At 46.4% G+C, this 6,000-nt stretch overlaps 1 protein-coding gene across 5 annotated transcripts in view; it reads left to right on the top strand.

The window, feature by feature from the left end:
- Positions 1-6,000, top strand: part of LOC129858680 (rho guanine nucleotide exchange factor 9-like) — a 116,233-nt gene that overhangs the window by 100,551 nt on the left and 9,682 nt on the right. The gene's annotated exons all lie outside the window — the stretch shown is intronic.

The raw sequence follows: 6,000 nt of genomic DNA, 5'->3' as shown, positions 1-6,000 counted from the left end.
TGAGAACTTGCCTCACACATACAATACAACTTACAGTAACCTATAATGTTTTATTTTAGGAGAATTGCGATGTGCTTGTAGGCTAGGCTAGGCTTGTTGAAGCCAATTACAACAATGTTGACTGCCAACACTCCAAGTGTGGCTATTGAGCAAACACTGGATGTTTTTTCATTTACTGTTGCTATTAAGTTATTGTAGCCTATGCTATTTAATAAACTGTAGTATCATTATGCTATCAACTGTAGTATCAATATACTATAAACTGTAGTAGTATCAATATACTACCAACTGCAGTATCAGTATACTACCAACTGGAGTATCAATATACTATAAAATGCAGTAGTATCAATATATGATCAGCTGTAGTATCAATATACTATAAACGGTAGTAGTATCAATATACTATCAACTGTGGTAGTATCAATATACTATAAAATGTAGTGCCAATATCCTATCAACTGTACTGTCAATACACTATAAACTGTAGTTGTATCAATATACTATAAACTGAAGTATCAATATACTATAAACTGCAGTAGTATCAATATACTATAAAACAATATACTATAAACTGTACTATCAATACACTATAAACTGTAGTTGTACCAATATACTATAAACTGAATAATCAATATACTATAAACTGAAGAATCAATATACTATAAACTGAAGTATCAATATACTATAAACTGCAGTAGTATCAATATACTATAAACTGTAGTGTCAATATACTATAAACTGTATTGTCAATATACTATAAACTGTACTATCAATACACTATAAACTGTAGTAGTATCAATATACTATAAACTGAAGTATCAATATAATATAAACTGTATTAGTGTCAATATACTATAAAGTGTAGTATCAATATACTATAAACTGCAGTAGTATCAATATACTATCAACTGTGGTATCAATATACTATAAACTGTGGTATCAATATACTATGAACTGTAGAATCAATATACTGTAAACTGTAGTAGTATCAATATACTATCAATTGTAGTATCAATATACTATCAACTTTAGTATAAAGATATTATAAACTGTGGCAGTGCCAATATACTATAAACTGTAGTATCAATATACTATAAACTGCAGTATCAATATACTATAAACTGTAGTAGTATCAATATACTATAAACTGTAGTAGTATCAATATACTATCAACTGTAGTATTATCATGATACTATCAACTGTAGTAGTATCAATATACTATAAACTGTTTTATCAATATTCTATAAACTGTTTTATCAATATACTATAAACTGTAGTATCAATATACTATAAACTGCAGTAGTATCAATATACTGTAAACTGCAGTAGTATCAATATACTATAAACTGCAGTAGTATCAATATACTATAAACTGCAGTAGTATCAATATGCTATGAAGTGCAGTATCAATATACTATAAACTGTAGTGGTATCAATATACTATAAACGCAGTATCAATATACTATAAACTGTAGTAGTATCAATATATTATGGACCAGGAGGAAAATATGCCGTGTCCCCAGCCGAATTGGTGTTGATGACAATGTCAAGACCGTCAATAACTTACAGAACTCGAGACAAATGCATGCAGTAGACTAAGCCATGGAACGCATGGATTGCCAGTGAGTGGCCAGGCCCTAGTCACACCTACTGTTTGTTTATTCTTCAAACCCCTTTCACACCACCGCCAGCTACTGCACTCATAATTCTGGCTGTGAAAATAGTACAAATATTTTGGACACAACCCCAGACCTATAGCGCTACCGCCATCTCTGAGATTTACCACTGGGTTAGGCTTGTTAAAATAGAGCCCTGGATGTGTGTCAGAACTGTACTGTTCTGTGTTTGGTTTGGTGTGTCACAGTACTGTACTGTTCTGTGTTTGGTTTGGTGTGTCACAGTACTGTACTGTTCTGTGTTTGGTTTGGTGTGTCACAGTACTGTACTGTTCTGTGTTTGGTTTGGTGTGTCACAGTACTGTACTGTTCTGTGTTTGTGTTACATCGTGGTTTGACAGTAACTGTGTGTATTACATCGTGGTTTGACAGTAATTGTGTGTGTGTTACATCGTCGTTTGACAGTAACTGTGTGTGTAACATCGTAATTTGACAGTAACTGTGTGTGTGTTACATCGTGGTTTGACAGTATCTGTGTGTGTAACATCGTAATTTGACAGTAACTGTGTGTGTATTACACGGTTGGCACAAGGTGAAGTACTGCTCTTGAATTTTCAGATTCATTGTTAGATATCATCTTGAGAAAGAGGGCCTTGTTTTATGGACATGGTTTGAAAATGATAAAGGTATATCATTCATTAGAGTTTTGTTTACTGTAGAGATAATGCAACAAGATGCCATGGCAACTGATAAGAAATCAGAACTACTATGATTACCAATGGCATTGGAGCATGTTGATCTTTACTCTCAAGGCTCTCCCAGATGTCCATAAAGAAACAGTGTCTATAATCAGTTAACAACACAACCACACTGTGTTTTTCAACATGCCATGGCAACTTTTCAATTTTCCATCATCAAATATTGATTATTCACAGTTTTATATTGGCTGTGGAGTAGTTGTTGTAATGCTCATAGATCGTAGTCCAGCAGCTTTCTATTCTTATAAATCTATTTTGATTGCTCTTACTTTGCGTAGTCTTAGGGTGCTATTCAATCAAACACGTAATCAGCAAAGACGGAATAACACTCTCCTTCGTCAATGGAAACGCCTGATTTCATACATGTGCTGGAAGAATGTTATTTTCCCGGTCCTCGTGTTTGCCTGATTCAAGGATTGTTTGAATAGCATCTCTAGTTCTCCCTTGTGTCATTACTAGAGCAGAGATGTGTATTTTCCATCCTCAAGCATCATCATTTGATCATAATAGTATATGCTACAATCGTAACACAGTGATGAACAACGTAGTGCATAGTTGTAGTTGCTTGTTTGTTGTGAAAGCATGACTAGATGTTGTGTACAAATGTTCTGTTTCTGATCCAATACTGACCATGATTCTCTGGCTATCCACTTCTATACCCCTTTCCTTCTGCTCTCTGCCTCTTCCCTTACTCTGTTCCCTACTTCCTGCCCCTACTCTGTTCCCTACTTCCTGCCCCCTACTCTGTTCCCTACTTCCTGCCCCTACTCTGTTCCCTACTTCCTGCCCCCTACTCTGTTCCTCCTTCCTGCCCCCTACTCTGTTCCCTCCTTCCTGCCCCCTACTCTGCTCCTCCTTCCTGCCCCCTACTCTGTTCCCTCCTTCCTGCCCCCTACTCTGTTCCCTACTTCCTGCCCCTACTCTGTTCCCTACTTCCTGCCCCCTACTCTGTTCCCTACTTCCTGCCCCTACTCTGTTCCCTACTTCCTGCCCCCTACTCTGCTCCTCCTTCCTGCCCCCTACTCTGTTCCCTCCTTCCTGCCCCCTACTCTGCTCCTCCTTCCTGCCCCCTACTCTGTTCCCTCCTTCCTGCCCCCTACTCTGTTCCCTACTTCCTGCCCCTACTCTGTTCCTCCTTCCTGCCCCCTACTCTGTTCCCTACTTCCTGCCCCCTACTCTGTTCCCTACTTCCTGCCCCTACTCTGTTCCTCCTTCCTGCCCCCTACTCTGTTTCCTCCTTCCTGCCCCCTACTCTGTTCCCTACTTCCTGCCCCTACTCTGTTCCTCCTTCCTGCCCCCTACTCTGTTTCCTCCTTCCTGCCCCCTACTCTGTTCCCTACTTCCTGCCCCCTACTCTGTTCCTCCTTCCTGCCCCCTACTCTGTTCCTCCTTCCTGCCCCCTACTCTGTTTCCTCCTTCCTGCCCCCTACTCTGTTCCCTACTTCCTGCCCCTACTCTGTTCCTCCTTCCTGCCCCCTACTCTGTTCCCTACTTCCTGCCCCCTACTCTGTTCCTCCTTCCTGCCCCCTACTCTGCTTCCTCCTTCCTGCCCCCTACTCTGTTTCCTCCTTCCTGCCCCCTACTCTGTTCCTCCTTCCTGCCCCCTACTCTGTTCCTCCTTCCTGCCCCCTACTCTGTTCCCTACTTCCTGCCCCTACTCTGTTCCTCCTTCCTGCCCCCTACTCTGTTCCCTACTTCCTGCCCCTACTCTGTTCCTCCTTCCTGCCCCCTACTCTGGTCCCTACTTCCTGCCCCCTACTCTGTTCCTCCTTCCTGCCCCCTACTCTGCTTCCTCCTTCCTGCCCCCTACTCTGTTTCCTCCTTCCTGCCCCCTACTCTGTTCCTACTTCCTGCCCCCTACTCTGTTCCTCCTTCCTGCCCTCTACTCTGTTCCCTCCTTCCTGCCCCCTACTCTGTTCCCTCCTTCCTGCCCCCTACTCTGTTCCCTCCTTCCTGCCCCCTACTCTGTTCCCTCCTTCCTGCCCCCTACTCTGTTCCCTCCTTCCTGCCCCCTACTCTGCTCCTCCTTCCTGCCCCCTACTCTGTTCCCTCCTTCCTGCCCCCTACTCTGCTCCTCCTTCCTGCCCCCTACTCTGTTCCTCCTTCCTGCCCCCTACTCTGTTCCTCCTTCCTGCCCCCTACTCTGTTTCCTCCTTCCTGCCCCCTACTCTGCTCCTCCTTCCTGCCCCCTACTCTGTTCCCTCCTTCCTGCCCCCTACTCTGCTCCTCCTTCCTGCCCCCTACTCTGTTCCCTACTTCCTGCCCCTACTCTGTTCCTCCTTCCTGCCCCCTACTCTGTTTCCTCCTTCCTGCCCCCTACTCTGTTCCCTACTTCCTGCCCCTACTCTGTTCCTCCTTCCTGCCCCCTACTCTGTTCCCTACTTCCTGCCCCCTACTCTGTTCCTCCTTCCTGCCCCCTACTCTGCTTCCTCCTTCCTGCCCCCTACTCTGTTTCCTCCTTCCTGTCCCCTACTCTGTTCCTCCTTCCTGCCCCCTACTCTGTTTCCTCCTTCCTGCCCCCTACTCTGTTCCTCCTTCCTGCCCCCTACTCTGTTCCCTACTTCCTGCCCCTACTCTGTTCCTCCTTCCTGCCCCCTACTCTGTTCCCTACTTCCTGCCCCTACTCTGTTCCTCCTTCCTGCCCCCTACTCTGTTCCTCCTTCCTGCCCCCTACTCTGCTTCCTCCTTCCTGCCCCCTACTCTGTTTCCTCCTTCCTGTCCCCTACTCTGTTCCTCCTTCCTGCCCCCTACTCTGTTTCCTCCTTCCTGCCCCTACTCTGTTCCTCCTTCCTGCCCCCTACTCTGTTCCCTACTTCCTGCCCCTACTCTGTTCCTCCTTCCTGCCCCCTACTCTGTTCCTCCTTCCTGCCCCCTACTCTGCTTCCTCCTTCCTGCCCCCTACTCTGTTTCCTCCTTCCTGCCCCCTACTCTGTTCCTACTTCCTGCCCCCTACTCTGTTCCTCCTTCCTGCCCTCTACTCTGTTCCCTCCTTCCTGCCCCCTACTCTGTTCCCTCCTTCCTGCCCCCTACTCTGTTCCCTCCTTCCTGCCCCCTACTCTGTTCCCTCCTTCCTGCCCCCTACTCTGTTCCCTCCTTCCTGCCCCCTACTCTGCTCCTCCTTCCTGCCCCCTACTCTGTTCCCTCCTTCCTGCCCCCTACTCTGCTCCTCCTTCCTGCCCCCTACTCTGTTCCTCCTTCCTGCCCCCTACTCTGTTCCCTCCTTCCTGCCCCCTACTCTGTTCCCTCCTTCCTGCCCTCTACTCTGCTCCTCCTTCCTGCCCCTACTCTGTTCCTCCTTCCTGCCCCCTACTCTGTTCCCTCCTTCCTGCCCCCTACTCTGTTCCCTCCTTCCTGCCCTCTACTCTGTTCCCTCCTTCCTGCCCCCTACTCTGCTCCTCCTTCCTGCCCCCTACTCTGTTCCCTCCTTCCTGCCCCCTACTCTGCTCCTCCTTCCTGCCCCTACTCTGTTCCCTACTTCCTGCCCCTACTCTGTTCCTCCTTCCTGCCCCTACTCTGTTCCTCCTTCCTGCCCCTACTCTGTTCCCTCCTTCCTGCCCCCTACTCTGTTCCCTACTTCCTGCCCCCTACTCTGTTCCTCCTTCCTGCCCCCTACTCTGTTCCCTCCT

Source organism: Salvelinus fontinalis, chromosome 6, assembly GCF_029448725.1.
Source record: "Salvelinus fontinalis isolate EN_2023a chromosome 6, ASM2944872v1, whole genome shotgun sequence".
Classification (NCBI taxonomy): domain Eukaryota; kingdom Metazoa; phylum Chordata; class Actinopteri; order Salmoniformes; family Salmonidae; genus Salvelinus; species Salvelinus fontinalis.
The sequence above is the reverse complement of the archived record's forward strand: the minus strand, read 5'-3'. Positions and strand labels throughout refer to the sequence as shown.